At 36.0% G+C, this 19925-nt stretch overlaps 1 protein-coding gene across 9 annotated transcripts in view; it reads left to right on the top strand.

The window, feature by feature from the left end:
• KANK1 (KN motif and ankyrin repeat domains 1) overlaps positions 1-19925 on the top strand; it is a 241969-nt gene that overhangs the window by 55802 nt on the left and 166242 nt on the right. For 4 of the 9 annotated variants that reach the window (XM_074196526.1, XM_074196517.1, XM_074196519.1 and 1 more), the window contains 2 exons: positions 3779-3889; positions 12721-12806. The exons of 2 other annotated variants lie outside the window; for them this stretch is intronic. The gene's annotated coding sequence lies outside the window, so the exon portion shown is untranslated. The remainder of the gene's footprint in view (positions 1-3778; positions 3890-12720; positions 12807-19925) is intronic. 3 more of the 9 variants (XM_074196522.1, XM_074196523.1, XM_074196520.1) reach the window with 3 other exon arrangements.

The following is a 19925-nucleotide window of genomic DNA, read 5'->3' as shown; positions in this document are numbered from 1 at the left end:
TTATATTTCAGTCGTGGTTTAAAAAATATAAACGTCATATTTTCTTGGATGTTATTTAAATTTAGCCTTAATCATTAATACATGAAGGAAAGATTGACTGGACTGGAAGTTTGAATGCTTATTCTTCTATCCATTTCTCAAATCCCTGTTTGATTTGATTGATTTAGTTTAAATTGGAAGCCAGGCAGCACAGAGAATGTAGATTTGGAGTCAGATAGAACTGAGTTCAAATGTGACCAAAGACACTATCTATGTCAGGGCTATCCAAAAATGTGGCCTGCCTGTGGGTTTACTAAATACTTAAATAAATGAACCCGAGCTACTACAGAGCTCTCATTAAAATGGCAATTCAAGGGGTGGCTAGGTGGTGCAGTGGATAGAGCACTGACCCTGAATTCAGGAGTACCTCAGTTCAAATCCAGCCTCAGAAACTTAATAAATACCTAGCTGTATGGCCTTGAGCAAGCCACTTAACCCCATTGCCTTGCAAAAACTAAAATAAACAAACAAATAAATAAATAAAATGACAATTCAAAATATGTTGTCTGTGGTTTCAATAAAAATTTTCAAATGTAACGTTGTCAGCCCTGATCTATGTGATGTTTGGCATGTGATTTAACCTCTATCTGCCTCAGTTTCTTCATTTGTAAGATGGGAATTAAAATAGCAACTACCTCTCAGGATTGTGAGAATCAAATGAGATATTTGTAAACTACTTTGCAAATAAATGGTAACTATTATTATAATTTAAAAATATAAAAGCAAAAATTCTAGCATCATGACTATGAAAAGTATTTTTTTTGGTAATTACATGAAAACTTGGAGGTCTTTAACTTGGTGTTGGTGATTATAAATCACATTTTTAGAGGGTATCTTAAAAATTTCTTAAATGCTTTTCTCATATTATCTTAGTTGAGTCTCATAAAAGTCAGGCAAAGTGGATAGGGCATTATTATATCCCCATTTTGCAGATGAGGAAACAGACTCAGAGAAGTTATGACTTGTTCTGAGTCTCATGACTAAGAAGTGGTAAGTCTAGGACTGGGACCCAGATTCTTTGATTGTCAGTTGGATATCTTTCTCATTAAACTTCTTCTCTCAGAGTAAACAATAAATCTTAAAGAAAAAATCTGAGGAATGTGGGGTTTTAAGTTCCCTTTTTTGACTTAAAAGTAAAAAGTCTCAAATGAATTTAGGTAAAAAAGAGAAATTCCTAATCCAGTAGTTAGTTTTTTTCTCTCTCTCACCACTGATTTGCCCTGGCAAGTTAAATTGTTAATGCAGAATACTTTTTTTGAAGATAAAACTGAGATGGGCTGAATGGTGACTTTTATTGTATCATATGTTGATACTTGGAGAAATTGAACAGGGAAATTTTCAGATCTTTGGATAGATATAAAAAGCTAAAGTTATAACACTATCACCTGCCTCCAGCATTTAGGTATAATTAGTTTTCGGGTGTAAACTTTGAGCTCTTAGATGAAAGATGCTAAATAAATAAGAACTTATAATTAGTTTACACATTACATATAATTATCATTATCATTTAGGTTCTCTTCTGAAAAAAAATCAAAAAACCCTGAAAGGCATTTGCAAAATATCATTCTCATTTGATATGATAATGAAAGGCCAGATTGTTAGGGTAAAAATTTGTGTTCTATTTTTTCCATTCTTCTAATTAATGGTAGTTTTCTCATTTTATTTTTGGCTATGTTTGTGCCCCATTTCTTTTAATCTGCTCAATTCACTATTCCCTCCATTCAAATTTAGACAAATAGTTTTTTGTCTGCTTGATACCTGGTTTTATTATTCCATTTTGTTTCTTCTTCTGGACCTGGGTTTGTCCAGAAAGTACAAAATAAATTCAGGCAAAATCTTTGCCTTCACTTGAAGAATCATTCCAGACTCACTATTAAGTTTTGAGTTGAAAATTCTAGCCCTCTATTTCTCCTTTCCTTCACTTCCCCTGTTGGTTGGACCTTGTTGGAGAAGTCCACTAGAAGAGAGATTCTTAACCTTTTTTTTCTGTCAAGGACCCCATTGACAATCTGGTGAATCCTGTGTACCTCCAACTCAGAATAATGCTTTTAAATGCTTAAAATAAAAATATACAAAAAAACCCCAAAGGAAACTAAAGGTTAATGAAAATAAAAAATTTTCCCCATTCAGGTTCACTTAACTCCTCCAATCTGTTTACAATAGTTTTAAGAATCTCTATCCTAGAGCTATCTTAATTGAAAGTTTGCTTATGGAAAATATTTAAAACTATATATCTTAACTCTCACTTTTGACATTGTTTTGCCTTGCTATTGCATGATAGAGTTTTGTTGACTGAAACACATTTGTTCATCTCTAATCTACTCATCATATTCTAGGCAGAATAATCTTCTGTCATAATTTTGTCCAAATGTGTAGGCAATAGGAAATCACCTAAGTGTTTTTTTTTATTTTAGTTTTTGCAAGGCAAATGGGGTTAAGTGGCTTACCCAAGCCACACAGCTAGCTAATTATTAAGTGCCTGAGTCCGGATTTGAACTCAGGTACTCCTGACTCCAGGGCTGGTGCTCTATCCACTACGCCACCTAGCCACCCCCACCCAAGTGTTTTTAACTCCTTTGCCTTGGATTCATGGCCCTGCACAATTTCTACATTTCTAGCTTTTAATTGTATTACTTCCTACCAAACTTTTCCAAATGTAATCTGCCTATTTTTCTACCTTTTAAAATATATCCTGTGGGGGTGGCTAGGTGGCGTAGTGGAGTCAGGAGTACCTGAGTTCAAATCCGGACTCAGGCACTTAATAATTAGCTAGCTGTGTGGCTTGGGTTAAGCCACTTAACCCCATTTGCCTTGCAAAAACAAAAAAATAAATAAATAAAATAAAATAATTCTGTGAACGCTTTACTTGAAATATTTCCTCTCTGACCTTCACTTATTAATTTTCTTATCCAATTTCCAGTAAACATTCTTAAAATACTAAAATTTCTTTTTAAATTTCTTGCTTTTGTTTTGTAATTCTAATGTGTTTATACTTTGTTGTGTTTATCATTATCTCCTAGTTTAATCCTTGTGTAGATTATAAACTTCACAACGACAGGGAATAGGTCTTATCTAATCTTTGGTTCTCCCTAGCAGAGTGCTCTGAACACTGTAAGCATTTAATAAATGTTTGGCCAAAAAAGATTGTAGACTATTTTGGTGGTATCCACAATTTTAAAATAATTTCCCTAAGCCAAAAAATATAAAATATGAGGTGAATACAGAATAAAACTATTATGCCGCTTTGATAAAGGAAGAGTAGATCCAGTTCTTGACAAGTGGTTCTATCAGTAAATAAACTTTTAAACAGTTTATAAATGGACTGTATGTCCTAGACTTAGACTTTTTCAGAGCAAATAAATTCCTCTTTAAGTACTGTGACTTCTGTTCAGTATCATCTGTTTCAGGTTATTTTACTTATCTTAGTTTCAGGCAGTCAAGAGAGCCCAAATCTAGTAAGTTGCTGTGGAATTTGGGAAGAAACCACTTTTTTATGAGTACAGGAAAAGCACTTGAGAAATTTATCTTGAACTGACACAAACCAGAAGAGGAATCCACAATATAAATTCTGAGTATTTGTGTGTGTGTGTGTGTGTGTATGTAGCATGTCATATATAGTCATGTGAAATACAGAAGATGATATTATTCTCATCTTTTCTTCCTTTAAATTCAGAGTGAGAAAATAACTTAACCTTGCTGTGAGTGAATTCTAGAAGTTGACATGTTTGTTTTTTCCCAGACAGTTTCACACTCTGTGGATATGAGAATATATGCGTTTATAATCAAGTGCAAAGAACAAAGATGGATTTAATTCCAAAAACTGATCCAACTATCAAAAAATGTTGAAAAGGTGATTAATTTATTCCCTGTACTTTAAATTTTGGGAAGTAATTGCATATTTTGCATAAATAGCTATTTTAAAAATAGCCCTGGTACACCCATCAAATACTTTGGGGGAGGAGGGGGGAGCTAGGAAGCATTGCTTGTCTGGTACAGAAGTCTCTATTATCAAGGAAAATGACAAATAATGGGTTTTCTAAGAAGTTGGTTTGCCTGGATACGGTGTATGTGTCTTTATTTATAATTCTATGTGCTTTGTGTTCTCTTAAAACCCCATTTGCTGAATGGGTTTGAATAGACCCCGAGTGGTAGAATAATTTTCTGGGTGAATCACTTGCTTGTATTGTCCTTGAGAAGAAATGTATTGTTTCAGTTCTAATTGGCATCTCCCTTGTCTTGCCTGATAACGTGATGTTGCCCAAGGAGTGAATTTATGAAGAGGCATTGTACAATTGGGAAATTGTCTGTTTTAACAAGACTGTGTTGTGTAGTAATTCACATATATGATTGTATGTTTTTTAAAAAAGTTAAAAGCATGCAATTAGAATATAGTTAGAATCATCTGCTGGGTTTGATTTCATTTTGGTTTCTTGTTCAGTTTTTCAGTTCTGTCTGAATCTCCATGGACCCTATTTGGCTTTTCTTGGCAAAACTACTGGTTTGCCATTTTCTTTTTCAGCTAAGTGACTTGCCCAGGATCACACAGCTAGAAATGTCTTGAGGCCAGATCTGGACTCGTGAGGAGTCTTCCTTTTGTGCATTTTGTCATCACCTAGCTGCCCTTTTATTTTGGTAGTTCATTATAAATGACAGGAGATATCTCCCCAGAAGATGAGTGTTTTTATTCAGGGAATTCCTTAGCCAACATCATTTGTAGCTTTTTCATTTCCCTTCATAGCCACTTCAGGAGATGCTGTGGTCTGACCAGAAAGAACTTCACCTAATAAGGAACTTGCCAGACAGCTACATTGATCCAAGTCAATTAAAAAGCATTTATTAAGCATCTACTGCATGTCAGCTGTAGTGCTAGATATTTGGGCTACCAAGAAATGATTAAGTGTAATCTCTGCTGAGGAGGAGCAGATGTGTTTGAATAGAATATCAAGACCTTAAGGTTAGGAGCAGTTTCACATTTTTTATAATTTTTTTTTTGCAAGATAGTGGCATTAAGTGACTTGCCCAAGGTCACACAGCTAGGTAATTTAAGTGTCTGAAGTCAAATTTGAACTCAGGTCTTCCTGACTCCAGGGCTGGTGCTCTATCCACTGCAACACCTTGCCGCACTACTTATTTTTTCTTAAAGGTACACTGACCCTTATGGTTCTTAACAAAGCACCAGTAGTTAACAAGCTCATTAATTGATTGATTGAAAAGGCAGGATCAGCTTTGTGCCTTGTCCTCCGTGGCAGTCTGACTGAGCACATTATTGGTGCTGATACAAGCAAGTGATTCACCCAGAAAATTATTTTAGCCACCTACAGTCTATTCAACCCCATTCAGTAAATGGAACGTTTATATTTTAAGAGATGAGTTTTTCTGATTACAGGCTGGTTCTCTATTCCCTTTGCCACCTAGCTGCCCAATACTGTCCAGATTCAGGGAAGTAATTCTTCTATATTGTGCTTTATTGAGACTTCCAAAATTTTGTGTTCAGTTCTCTGCATTGCATTTTAGGAAAGACAGACCAAATTGTGTCCAAAAATTGGTGACCAGCTTGATGAAAGGACTAGATGGGATAAAGGAATTGAGTGTGTTTAATTTGATAAATAAGTAACTTATATGGGATGTTTTAACTGTGTTTGTATATTTGAAGATCAGCCTCTTTACCCTCAATCTCTAGCAGATTGTCACTTCCATCCCCGCCCTTAAAAACTTTTGATTTTATCTCCAAACTCTCCATACCTACTGTCTCCTTCCCTGCTGCTTACTCACATGCCCTTGTTTCTTCTGAACTAAAAGCAAACAAAAAACAAACAAACAAACAAACACATCTCACTTAATCCTACCATCTCTCCTACCTATTGTTCCTCTTCTGTGGCTAAACTCCTTCAGAATGGTGGTGGTGGTGCCACTTTCTCTTCTGAGCCTTTTGTGGAGGATAAACTAGAGAAGTAAGAGGAAATGTTTTAGGAGCCATGGGAGGAGTGTTTCAAGATGGGAGGGATGGCTAGTAGTAACAAAGTCCAACCCAGTGATCTAGGAGAGAAAAAAATAAAAGAGCAAAAGTCATTGGTTTTAGCATTAAGGAGACCTTTGGCATCAGTTTCAATTTAGGGTTGGAGATAACTAAATTGCAAAGGATAAGGAAGAAATAATTGGAAAACCAATCAATCAAACATTTTTAAGATATATTCTATGTAGTATGCAAGATGCTAGGGATGCAAATACAAAAATTGCAACAGGCATACAGCAAGTGGCAAGAGGTCTGTTTCTGTAAGAACCTTGAGATTGGGGTTCCTTTTCCTTTTTATTTTTATTTTTATTCTTAAAACAAACCAGTGTCTTCCAGGTGCTAAGAATATATTTCTTGAATTGACTTTATGAAATTCAGATGAAGGAAAGAGAAATAGTTATGTGGCAGTAGAATGAGCAGATTGGATTTGAATTCAGTGGAATGTGTTCAGATCTTGGCTCTGTTAATAAATTGCCCTTGTTTGCACTTCACATATCTGAACATAAATTTTCTCATCTGTAAAATGAAGGGATTGGGTAGCTGGATCAAGTGAAGAATTTTTGTTGTTTTCTCCTAGGTCATTGGTTTAGAACTGTTGAGTCCTATCTTCTTGTTTTACAGAAGAATGTAAATGTTAAGTGACTTGTTTAGGTTCACCTAGGTGATAAATGTCTAAGATAAGTTTTTCTGAACCTGATCCCCTTTACTGCCCTATTCAGTGAGCCATGTTGCCCTCAGGAAAGACCTAGACATTTAGAATGAGGATTGTTGTTGCTGAAGAGGGATGGGAAAATAAGGATTATAGACTCATGTCTTAAGAGCCCTATCTCCCTCTAAATTCAGCAATCTGTCATCTAGGCAAGAGTTGTCAAACTCCCCAGTTAACCCAGAATCCGATCAAAATATAATTGGGGAATGTTTAATAAAATAAATAAAAAAAATACAAGGCAAAATAGATAATGTTAATTTGTGATTTTCTATGTCAAGATGTTTCTTGAAGAGATGGGTTTATTTGAGTTTGGCTTTATTTGAGTTTGATACATTTGTCCTTCACCATGCTGGCTTCATGAATCCAAGTTCCCCAGGAAAGGGGAAGGGATAGGATCATTCAAATACAGGTAAAAAGATTTAGTTATTGGGGGCAGCTAGGTGGCACAGTGGATAAAGCACCGGCCCTGGAGTCAGGAATACCTGGGTTCAAATCCGGTCTCAGACACTTAATAATTAAATTGCCTAGTTGTGTGGCCCTGGGCAAGCCACTTAACCCTATTTGCCTTGCAAAAAAAAAAAAAAACCTAAAAGATTTAGTTATTAAGTTTTTTATAATAAATTTTTTTTTATGGACTAATATAACATTTTACTTTATTTAGAAAAACAAAAAGGTGACATATACGAAACTGACTGCAATATGTATAGTTCAGTTTTTTAGGTGGAAGGATTTAATTAAAAAGGAGAAAGTCTATCTTCTATGAGAATGGAATGAAGGATGAGAGGATAGGTATGATAAACAGATATGTTATACTAGGTTTCTAAATATAATCAAAGATTTCTTGTGCATTTTGCTACTGATAAAAACTGAAAGATCAACACTTAACCATTAGAATCCAAAATTCTCTTTCTCTAAATATATGTCAAATCAAATAAAGCTAAGGTAATGTTTATCAGGTAGATTGCAAAAAAAAAAAAACCCTTACAGAATAGTTTCTGAATGGAAAACAGAATATACTTAAATCCTAGTTCATGATAGATTTAGCTTCTTCTGGGGTCACTGAATATTACATTCCCTTGTTTGGATGCAAATCAATTGTGTGAGGGGCACAAACGCAATTGGAACAGCTAGATGGCACAGTGGAAAGAGTTTCAGGCCTGCAGTCAGGAAGATTCATCTTCCTGAGTTCAAATTCAGCCTTGGACACTTATCAGCTGTACAACCCTGGAGCAAGCCACTTAACCCTGATTGCCTCATTTTTTTCATCTGTAAAATGAATTGGAGAAGGAAACAGAAAACCATTCCAGTAACTTTTTTTCCAGAAAAGTACAAAAAGGGTGATGAAGGGTCTGACAAAATTGAAAATGACTAAACTGCAACAAATGAAATAATGTATTTTTATTTATTTTGTTAAACATTTTTAATTACTTTCTAATCTGATCTGGGCCACCCCGGAGAGTTTTATGGGGACTGTAGTTTGAAACCTCTGATCTAGTCCAACCTTCACCATTTTCCATGTAAAAGAATGTCTGGACTGGTTCTTTCATCATTTTCCTTCCTGAGCCACAAATAAAGTTCAATGAGAACTGTCTTCTAATCCTATTGTGTCCCTTGAAAATTTAATGCTTTATTTCATTTTTCTAGGGAACTCTCCACGTGGAACCCCTTCCCCCATTGGTACAACCTTAAAATTTGCCTGAAATTTATGGCTTTAAAGAACTGTCAGGGGCATAAGGTTTAAGTGACTTCCCAATTAGTATGAGTCTGAGGAAGGATTTGAACCCAGGTCTTTCTGACTCTTAAGATTGACTTTTTCTTTAGCCATACCACTCCATATTACCTCTATGTGAAACACTTCAGAAACATGCATTCATTCAGTGATTTAACAAATTGAGTTTCTCCTTCCCACATGGTGTTTCTGTAAAGAAAAAGAAGGGAAGGGAATAAGCATCTTATGGTTCTAGGCAGCATGATAAGTTTTACAGATATTATCTCATTTGATTCTCACAATAATCCTTCAGTGTTGATGCTATTATGATCCCTGTTCTAGGGTTGAAGAAAGTGAGGAAAACCCAGGTTAAGTGACTTGTCCAGAATCACACTGCTTTTAAGAGTCTGAAGTTGAATTTGAACTCAGGTCTTCCTGACTCCAGGCCCTGCACTCTATATATTTCATCACTTAGGTATTAGCACCTCGAAGGCAGTGAACTAGCTCACTTTGATATTTTATCCCGATAAAGTACATATAATAGGACTTAATCAGCTTGTTAGTTGATGCACACACTGTATTTATGTCAGACAAGAGCATCTCACCAGTATTTTCTCCTGGTGTAGGGATTTTTGTTTTGGATTCTAGTTCTCTCTTTAGTCTTTTCTTTTTAAATTTTTGCAAAGCAATGGGGTTAAGTGACTTGCCCAAGGTCACACAGCTAGATAAGTGTTTGAGGCTGAATTTGAACTCAGGTCCTCCTGACTCCAGGGCTGGTGTTCCATCTGCTGCACCACCTAGCTGCCCCTCTCTCTTTAGTCTTTATATCTCTTGCATCCTGACCTTTGTTGGAAGCTGAAGCTAAATCAGAAACTTTGACTCCTATCTAAACAGTTTGTTATTTAAAAAACTCCACAGATTTTTCATTTGTGAAATAGTCATCTTCTCATTCTATGACCACTTACTACAGAGCTCTTTTATGTCCTACTATGCAGATTATATAGATAATAGCACAGTTATGGGCAGGGTCCTATATGTGATCATGTGGTTAGTAAACCAAATTTATAAGGTTTTGGTGGGAAAATTTTCTGAACTGCATGATGTGACTGCAACAAGCCTACCTTTTGCCTTATGTGATGCTCTAATTACTTGAGGTAATTGAACAGTTAAAATGTTCAATTTTGTTGTCATTTTAAAGTTGGAAAAACCTAAAGACATGGAGTTTATGTTATTAAATACAGGACCATGCTATTATCATAATGTTATGATATTTTTAACATCAGAAAATTTCCACCTTAAAATTACGGCATTTGATATTTTTCAAACCAGTGAAAAAAAGCAATTTTGAAGAACTCTATGAAGGATAGGCAAAAACAGAATCCAATTGGATTTTAGCTGAATTCTTTCTTTTTATATTGGATATAAAACATTCAAGTCACCTGTGGCTCAGGTCATTGAAGGATTTTTACTTATTCCACATGGTGATATAGTATCATGTGTCTCCAACAGACAAAAGCTTTGCCAGGGTAACAACTGGCATCAATGATAAATGATCTCACTCCATGATACACTAAAGAAAAGATTCATTGGAGGGTCAATTCCCAGTGGGTGTGGTAATTTACAAAATTCCATACTCCATCAGGTTTATTCCTCTTTTAGTGCTGAACAGATAATTGAATGAGCTTTTTATTTAATACTGGAGACTATCATCACAAAGTTATAAGTATCCTTTCCAGGAAATATAGGATAGTTAAAACAGTAACCTTATTGGAAGTGGGATCCCTTCCTAGAATTACAAGACTGAAATAGGATATCTTAGTGATGAGTAAAGAGGAATTCTTTTCTAGATATTTATTTTTTAAAATATTTGTAATTTTGTGTCCCAATTAGAAGGTCAATAAATTTTCTTAAACAATGATTTTTCAGTTAAGGAGTTGAGAAGCCCTTATTTATCATGGCATTTTTAGTCAGATTTAACATGATTGTGCTATAAAAAGTTTAGTGTATAAATTTCTAGCTGTTATATAACATGTGTTATATAAACAATCATATACACATGTATACATGTTTTACATGTATATACACATCTGTATATCCATATATATGTATGGGGATACAAGGGATCATTTAGATCTTTGATTTAATCTTTACTGGGAACTCCTAGGTGATTTTTTTGGGGAGAGTTTTGGGGGGGGGGTATGTGTATGATAATCAGGAAAGATGCCAGACAGGGTGGTGGTGCATCCCTGTAATCTTACATACCTGGGAGGCTAAGACTGGTGGCTCTGGACCTCAGGAGTCCTGAGCTGCAGTGGGCTACAAAATCATGGTAATGATACTGTTTGTCATCTTTATGGTGAACCAGAAATGGAACACCAAGTCAAAACTCCCATGTTGATCACTAATGAATTTAGTCTAGCAATAGTCCTTGCATTAACAGAAATGGGTAGACTGGATCTTTAAAACAAACAAACAAATAAAAAATAAACAGTCAGAAAACAAGGAGGAGCTGGAAGTATTATCTTAGCAAAACCTTGAAAAATAGTGAACATTTGTCTTGGATGGGAAGAGGAGAGCAAAACTAAGGGAACTTTTTCCTTTTAATGGAAAATATACTAATGTTAATAGCCAGCTTCTGTCAATGCATAAGAGCAAAATAGGGATTTATATTAAAAGCTGTGCATAATAATATTTTTTTCCTTATTCAAAACTCATTAAAAACCCTCAAGCCCCAGCCTTTCTAGCTAGTGTGAAGAAGTCTGTTCCTTTAGCTAAAATCAGGAAATCAGTCTTTTGGGAAGGTTTTATTCACCCCACCCCCACTATCTTCTGTCTCTTGTTATTAGTTAAAAGATCTTTTCCACCTCTCACTATTCTTTGTTTTTTAGTCATTAATAATTAGTTTTTTCCCTCAAGCTTTAACATATTTTTATCCTGCTTGTATTGGAAAATAGGAAATTCTCACTTCTCCTCCTTATTACCTACATTTTTAACTCAGGAGACTTCAAATTGGGTCTCTTTTCTTTTTCCTTGCTCTTTTCCTTCTCTCTGCCAAAGTATAGGTTAGATCAGTGTTAGGTGGATTTGGAATGTTTTTTAAATTTGGCACATGTGGTTAGTAAACCAAATTTTATAAAGTACCTTCTTGTCAAGTTCTCTGTTAAACTTCAATAGATGCTGCTACTATATTTTCCTTTGTGATACTATAGTTATTAGGCCTAATAGTTGTTTTTTTCTGCCCAAATATGTATTGAGTTTGATATCTGAATGGATATAAATCTTCATAATGGCAGGAAAAGAAAGGAAGTGATCATTCACAGGGGCCTTTTTAATTTTTTTTAAGTTTTGAATTCCAAATTCTATTCTTTCCTTCTTCCTTCCCCTCTCTTCTCTGAGACAGTAACCAGTCTGATATAGATAATATCTGTATAATCATGTAAACATTTCCATATTAGTCACTTTGTGCAAGAAGATGAAAATATTTTTCATTATAAATACTTGGGGATGAATCCTTGGATTTGTATCAGTTCATGGAAATCTTTCCAGGTTTTCCTGAAATCATCCTGCTTGTTATTTCTTATGGCACAATATTATTCCATTACAATTATATGTCATAACTGATCCAGTCATTTCCCCAAATAATTGACAGCTCCTCAATTTCCAATTTGTAGTCACCACAAAAAGAGCTGCTATAAATATTTTTGTACAAATAGGTTCTTTTCTTTTAAAAAAAAAAACCTCATAAAGCGCTGGCCCTGGAGTCAGGAATACCTGGGTTCAAATCCGGTCTCAGACACTTAATAATTACCTAGCTGTGTGGCCTTGTGTAAGCCACTTAACCCCATTTGCCTTGCAAAAACCTAAAAAAAAAAAAAAAAACCTCTTTGGGATATAGACCTTGTGGTATGATTGGATCAAAGTTATATGTAGTTTTTTAGCCTCACAATGGTCTTTTTTAAATAAAGTTATTAGTTTAGTACTGCTATAATTCATAAAATTATTTTCTCATAGTGTGAATGAGTTTAATATGAATACTAAGGTGTATAGTTTTTTGTCAGGGTATACAAGATATAATTGAAATGAATATAATAAATATTATTTGGTTTGCTATTTCATCTCATGCCCCTCAACTAAGTTTTTAAAAACTATTAGGCACCTTCTATGTGTAAGGTACTCTACTATCTGTATAAACAGTACTTCAAACAAAAAAAACGAAGAATAATTCCAGCCTCTCCTCTTTCTTTCCTCCAGGGTTGGAAGTTTGGTACCTAGATGTCATAATGGATAGAATTATGGACTTTAGAAGCAGGAAGAGATGATACCAATTTCTGCCTCAGGTACTAGCTGAGAAACTTGAGCAAGTCATTTACCATCTCTGAAACTCAGTTTCCTCATCTATAAAATTAATAAAGCCCTCCTCAGTAGTAGGAAGTGAGAACCAAATGAGATAATAAAAGGGCTATGTAAATTCTAGCCATTATTTGGAGTTGGGAAAGCCTGAAAAAGGATAATAAAATGTAAGGGTTTACATGGAAGCTAACATTGAAGAAAATGGTTGAAATGAATTTCTAAACTGCCCCAGTTCAGCTTGATTGTGATAACTGGAGAAAAAAAGTCTGAGTATTTATTGAATTTCAATAAGTATGACTGATTTGGGAAGCTGTTGTAGTTGCATGATAGACACATTAAATATTGAGTCTTATACTGGAAGTTTGAGCTGAATGCTCAATGCAGATGGATAATGTGATTACAGCACATTCTTTGTTTTCATTGTGGAGTTAGTTTTAACTGGAGGCTCATTGTAGAAAGTCATGAGTTACTTGGAGGGAGACTCTCTGCCTCTGAAGGGCATGAAGAGTTGATTGGAAGGTCGCCCAATTGCTTCTAATATATTCTTCCGGAGAAGCTAGTGTTAGGTAACCCTGCAATCTGCCTCCTGAGTCTTAGTTGCTTTTCATTGTAGGGGCCCCTCTCTCTTTACAATTTATATTGCCAGAAATTGGAATCACACATTTTTTTAGCCTAGCATTAACCCTTAAATTGGCATGTTTGAAGGTCTACTGTTTTGGGAGAACTGAAGAGATTGTAAGCCTTAAGCTTTCCTTAAGGCTACAGAACTGGCTGGGGCCTCGGCAGGTTGCCAGGTCCTTAACTGCCTTCACTGAAATGCTACGGCTAATCTTCCTGATAATTAAGTGAAGCTTGAGAGAACATTTCTTTGGCACAATTTTCTGAGTTGTCCCAAGTGCCCTAGTCACTTGGGGAAACTTGGCCTCTTTCCCCACTACTGCATACCATGAAAACCCTCCATATTATAGTGAAATATGATTGTCATCCTCAAAATAAGGGTATGTACCAGCCTGTCTTTTTTTTTTAATGGAGAGAAAGATTTCTTTATCACAGGCTAACAAAGTAAATCACATTGAAAAGCTATTCTTGCAAATTATCTGTTAGAATTTGCTTGTCTATGAACTATTACAAACTGAAATCTGTGAATCTAAAACCTATTGGAGTTGGGATCAAATCCCACATGTATTATTTAACTATTTGGCATCCTTGGGTCTCAGCTTCCTTACCTGTAAGATGAGGGAGTTAGACCAGAGGATGTCTAAGGACTCTTCTGCTCTAGATCTATGATTTCTGAGCAAAAAATATTTCAGATTGAGCTTAGTTTTGAAAGGGTTAATGTCTCTTTCCACATCAGCATTTTCTTATTTCTCTTGATTTTTGTTCTATCTTGCTTCCTGCTACCTACTTCAACATTTTAGGGTTCCCAAGAAATGCAGATCATTAGATGAAAAGACAATTACAGATGATGCATTATTTTCAAAATATTTTGTTGATAGCTTGTTTTTTACATGACCTCTATTTAAATTTATGTATTTTATTTTATTTTTCCCAATTAGATGTAAAGATTGTTTTCAACATTGACTTTTTTGGGTAAGATTTTGAGGTCCACATTTTTCTGCCTCTTTTCCTTCCTTCTCCCCTCTCCATGATAAGTAATCTCATGTCTCATTCGTGTGTGTGTGTGTGTGTGTGTATGTGTGTGTGTGTGTGTGTGTGTGTGTCTATACAATCATGTTTAAAATATTTCCATGTTAGTCATATTCTGAAAGAAGAATCAGAACAGAAGGGAAAAAACCATGAGAAAGAAGGAAATATAAAACATGTTTTAAAAAGTGAAAATAATACTGCATTCAGAGTCCATAGTTTTTTCTCTAGATGTGGATGGCATTTTCCATCATCCAGTTTTCTGCAATCATCTTTGGTGCATAGTATTTTTCAGTAAGTCCTTTGGAATTGTCTTAGATCTTTGTAATCCTAAGAACAATTAAATCACTCATAGTTGATCATTGTACTGTATTATTTTTACTGTGTACAATGTCTTCCTGTTTCTGCTCACTTCATTTTGCATCACTTTTATGTAGTTTCTAGTTTTTTTCTGAATACATCCCTCTTGTAATTTCTTATACCACAATAGTATTTATTCCAACATAAGCATATACTACAACTTTTTTAGTTATTCCTCATTTGATCAGCATTCATTCAATTTCCAGTTCTTCACTATAAAAAATGATCTACTATAAATATTTTTGTACATATAGGAACTTCACTTTTTTTTTTTTTAAGGATTTTGTAAGGCAAATGGGGTTAAGTGGCTTGCCCCAAGGCCACACAGCTAGGTAATTATTAAGTATCTGAGAGTCCGGATTTGAACTTCAGGGTCAGTGCTCTATCCACTGCATCACCTAGCTGCCCTGGAACTTTTACTTTTTTAAAAAAAATTCTCTATAGGATGCGAACCTAGAAGTGGTATTGCTGGGTCAAAGAGTATGCAGTTTTATACTTCCAAATTGCTTTCCAGAATAGCTGAATTGGTTTACATACAGCTCCATCATCTATATTAGTGTCTTAATTTTTCCATATCCCCCTCTAATATTTGTCATTTCCCCTATCCTAAAACTGATCTGAAAGATGAGAGATGGTACCTCAGAGTTGTTTTAATTTGCATTTCTATAATCAATAGAGATTTAGAGCATTTTTTCATGATTAAATAGCTTTGATTTCTTCTTCTAAAAATAGCTGTTTCGGGGCGGCTAGGTGGCGTAGTGGATAGAGCACCGGCCCTGGAGTCAGGAGTACCTGGGTTCAAATCCGGTCTCAGACAATTACCTAGCCGTGTGGCCTTGGGCAAGCCACTTAACCCCGTTTGCCTTGCAAAAACCTAAAAAAAAATAGCTGTTTCTCTCCTTTGACCATTTAGCAATTGGGGAATAACTCAGATTTGACTCAGTTCTATTAAAAATATGAGAATTAGGCTAGAGTTGAACTCCACGCTCAGTGCTGTAACTACTGTGCCACCTCTCTTCCTCTGATCCTGAGACTTTCCTAGGATCCCATGACTAATGTCAAAAGGAGGATTTGAACTCAGGGTCTCCAACTCTAGAGTGTTCTTTTCATTGTCCCATGTATTTTTCCTAATGACATTTCAAGGCCTAGTTTTTCTCTTAAGAATCTCAAGTTAGTTGAAGTTATCACAAAGAATGACAACCCTAAAACACCTTCTATTTATACTATATGTATCTGGCATGTCCTTTTTTTTTTGCACATACTTCCTTACTCCTAATAAAATGTTAGTTGTTTTTTTTTTAGACTTTTGCAAAGCAAATGGGGTTAAGTGGCTTGCCCAAGGCCACACGGCTAGGTAATTATTAATTGTCTGAGGTCAGATTTGAACTGAGATACTCCTGACTCCAGGGCTTGTGCTCTATCCACTGCGCCACCTAGCCGCCCCAAAATGTTATAGTTTTAAAAAGGGATCATGATTTTCCTCTTTTTTTTTTTTTTGGTTGTTAAGGCACATTATAAATACTTAATTAGTATCCATTGATTGACTGACCATTTGTCTTGGGGGAAACAAAATTTTGAACACAAGATATAAAGAAAATATTTTGTCTGCCCTCCCTGGTCCTGTTCCCCACCCCCTTTTTAAGGGGAAAAAGAATGAGAGGGAAGTGGATAACAAATACTTTGCTTAAAATTGAAAATCAGAAATGACCCTTTTAACACTTTGAAATTTGAAAATCTTAAAAAAAATGATAGTATCAGACAAATAAATATTGAATGAGTAGCTACTATGTGGAAGGCACAGAAAAGATATAAGGGAGTCAAATGTGTTATCTCTGCCTTCACTGACTTGACCTTGATGGAGAGACACCAGAACACATGAAAAAGATGACTGAGAACATTTCATGATTTTGCAATATTGTTTATTATCACATATTTTATATATGTATGTATTTATTTATTACAACCCTTCCATACTTAGCCATTTCAACTTTTCCATGACTTGTCTTCATTAGGGATGGTAGTTGAAAATATCCATCATTATTGGCTACAATACCTTCCCAAATTTAACTTGAGTGTACCTCAAGACTAACGGCTCATATAAAATTATGCAACATTTCAGAGGAGGGAGAAAACTCAGTCATTGAAAAGGAGGTAGAATTCCAGGAGGTCTTTGAAAGATCAGGAAGAGTTTAATAGGTAGAGAGACAAGAAGATGACCTTCCACCCAGCAGGAATGGCATAGAGATCCAAGACATAGAGTTCAGGCAATCAGTAAGTGGTATAGGCTGGACTCCAGAAATAAGTCATATTTGAATTCAGATTCAGCCTTAGCTGGAGATGTGACCCTGGGCAAACTGCCAACAATTTCCTTATCTATAAAATGAAGATAATAATAGCACCTCCTTCCCAAAGTTGTTGTGAGGATCAAATGATATATTTGTGAAGCATTTTGCAAACCTTAATATTCTATATATTTGCTGTGTTTATTTGTTGTTGCACATTTGTTCATTAGTGTCTGACTATTCGTGACTCCATAGACTAGTACCTCTTCTTTCCTCCACTATCACTTGAAGTCTGACCAAGCTCATTATTGTTGTTTCCTTGATATTATCCATTTCCTCCCCTTTTTCTTGTTTTCAATCTTTTCAAAATTAGCTCGTCCTGTCTTCTTTTTTGGCCATGCATTTAAGCCTCAGTTGCAATATTTGTCCTTCCATCCAATAGTCTGAATTAATTTCCTTAAGTGTTGATGGATTTGATCTCCTTGTTGTCCAAGGAACTCCCAGAAGTCTTCTTTGGCACCACAATATGAAAGTGTCAGTTCTGTGGTGTTCAACTTTCCTTATAATCCAACTTTCACAGTCACACATTATTATTGAAAAAAAACCCCAACACAGCTGGGGCTATACAGATCTTGTTGGTGCCTGCTATGTGTCAGACAGAGATTCACTTAATGAGAGACAATACGTGGGAGATATTTATAAGGTAAATTGGAGGTGAATCAGAGGGAAGACAAGAGGTGAAAGAAGTGTGATTGTGGGATTTCACCTGAGTAGAATTAGAGTGATTTTACAGAATTTGAAAACCTAGACTTACTGATATTAGTTTACTTACCTCAGGTTATGGAGTAAATGGTAGTACTAGCTAGCACTTGAATGCAGGCTGCTTCTGGCTCCACTCCTGTTCTCTTTTTATAGTAGCACATGTGGACAGAGGGATGATTGCATAGTAAACTTGGAACAAAAAGACACATAATGCTGATGTATTTATGCTGGTAATTTGCCTCTTTCTAATAAAGGAGGAATGTGAAGGCATGAATAGCATGCCCTCCTTGGGAATTTAAAAAAATAGGGGGGATGCTCTCCAATAGTTAACCGAATCAAAGACTGAAAGGTTTCTTAACCCTCGAAACCTGTAGAAAAATCATCCTCTCTTGTTTTCCCACCAATTTCCTTTGATTGATAAGCCTTCCTCATAAACGATTTTCAATGATTTCTATATTGATAACAGTGTCACACTTTGCAAAACAGTTTGTGTTCACTCTGCCATCTGACAAATTGTTGGTTCATTGAGTATGGATGCAAAAAATAATCATGAAAAATAGGTTGGTTCTTGTTTTTTTTTTTTAATTTATTTTGCAATCTCTTCCCAGTATTCTGACTACCAAACCCACTGGTAACAAAGTAACACAAGATTAAAAAAATCAGATACTTCTGACAGTTTATCTAACATCTCTATTCATAATTGTTCTCAAGAACCCACCAGTTATTTTTTAATTTAATATTTATTTATTCTCATTTTGTACAAATAATGTTTTTTATACAATAATAAAATATTCCTGTTTAAGAGTAAACAAAATACCCCCCCAAAACATATAGACTCACTTGAGTGATAAAGTAAAGGGGAGAGAAAAAATTAAAATTAAAAAAATAATTGTAATAATTTTAGGTATGGCCAGGTGGCACAGTGGATGGAGCACTAGCCCTGGAGCCAGGAGCACCCAAGACCAAATCTGGCCCATACACCCAACAATCACCCAGTTGTGTGACATGCAAGCCACCCCAGCCCCACTGCCCTGCAAAAACCAAAAAAAAAGAAAGAAAAAAAAACCCAAAATAAAATAAAATAGTAAGAATAGTAGGGGTGGCTGGGTGGCAGACAGAGCACTGGCCCTTGAGCCAGGAGCACCTGGGTCCAAATCCAGCCTCAGACACCCAACGATCTCCCCACTATGCGGCCCCAGGCAGGCCACCCACCCAGTCCCATTTGCCCTGACCCCCCCCCCAAATAATAATAATAAAAAATGTGCTTCAGTCTGTGTTCCAACACCACAACTCTGTCACAGGTGGATCACATTCTTTATGATAAGTCCATCATAAAAGTTACTTCCATATTTTTCCACCATTGCCATTGCTGATTGCAACTCCCTCCTTTCGTATTTCTCCACTATCATGTACTGTATTTTCTCTTTCCTTTCATTCTGACTCTGCTGTAGGGTAGCTGAATGGCACAGCAGACAGATCCCTGGCCCTGGGGCCAAGAGGCCCTTAGCCCCCATACCACCCCTTAGGCCCAGCATACACCTGGCCCTATGGTCCCGGACAGGCCATCCAATCCCAGCCCCTTGCAAGAAGTAAAAAAGAAAATGTGTTATATCTGACCACTCTCCCCCCATGGTCCACCCTCTCTTCCATTCACATCGCCATCCCTTCCCCCTGTGCCCCCCCCTCCTTCTTACTCCAGGTGCCTGTACTCCATTGAGTATATATGCTGTTTCCTCTCCTAGCCACCTCTGATATGGGTAAAAATTCCCTCATTCCCCCTTGCCTTCCCCCCTTCCGTATCATTGCAATAGCTCATTGTAATAAAGAAAAATTTGGGGGCAGCTTGGTGACACAGTGGATAAAGCACCAGCCCTGGAGTCAGGAATACCTGGGTTCAAATCCGGTCTCAGACACTTAATAATTACCTAGCTGTGTGGCCTTGGGCAAGCCACTTAACCCAATTTGCCTTGCAAAAACCTAAAAAAAAAAATCTTATATGAAATATCTTGGCCTATTCCCCCCTCTCCTTTTTCTTTCTCCCATTACATTTCCCTTTTT

Source organism: Macrotis lagotis, chromosome 8, assembly GCF_037893015.1.
Source record: "Macrotis lagotis isolate mMagLag1 chromosome 8, bilby.v1.9.chrom.fasta, whole genome shotgun sequence".
Classification (NCBI taxonomy): Eukaryota; Metazoa; Chordata; class Mammalia; order Peramelemorphia; family Peramelidae; genus Macrotis; species Macrotis lagotis.
The sequence above is the reverse complement of the archived record's forward strand: the minus strand, read 5'-3'. Positions and strand labels throughout refer to the sequence as shown.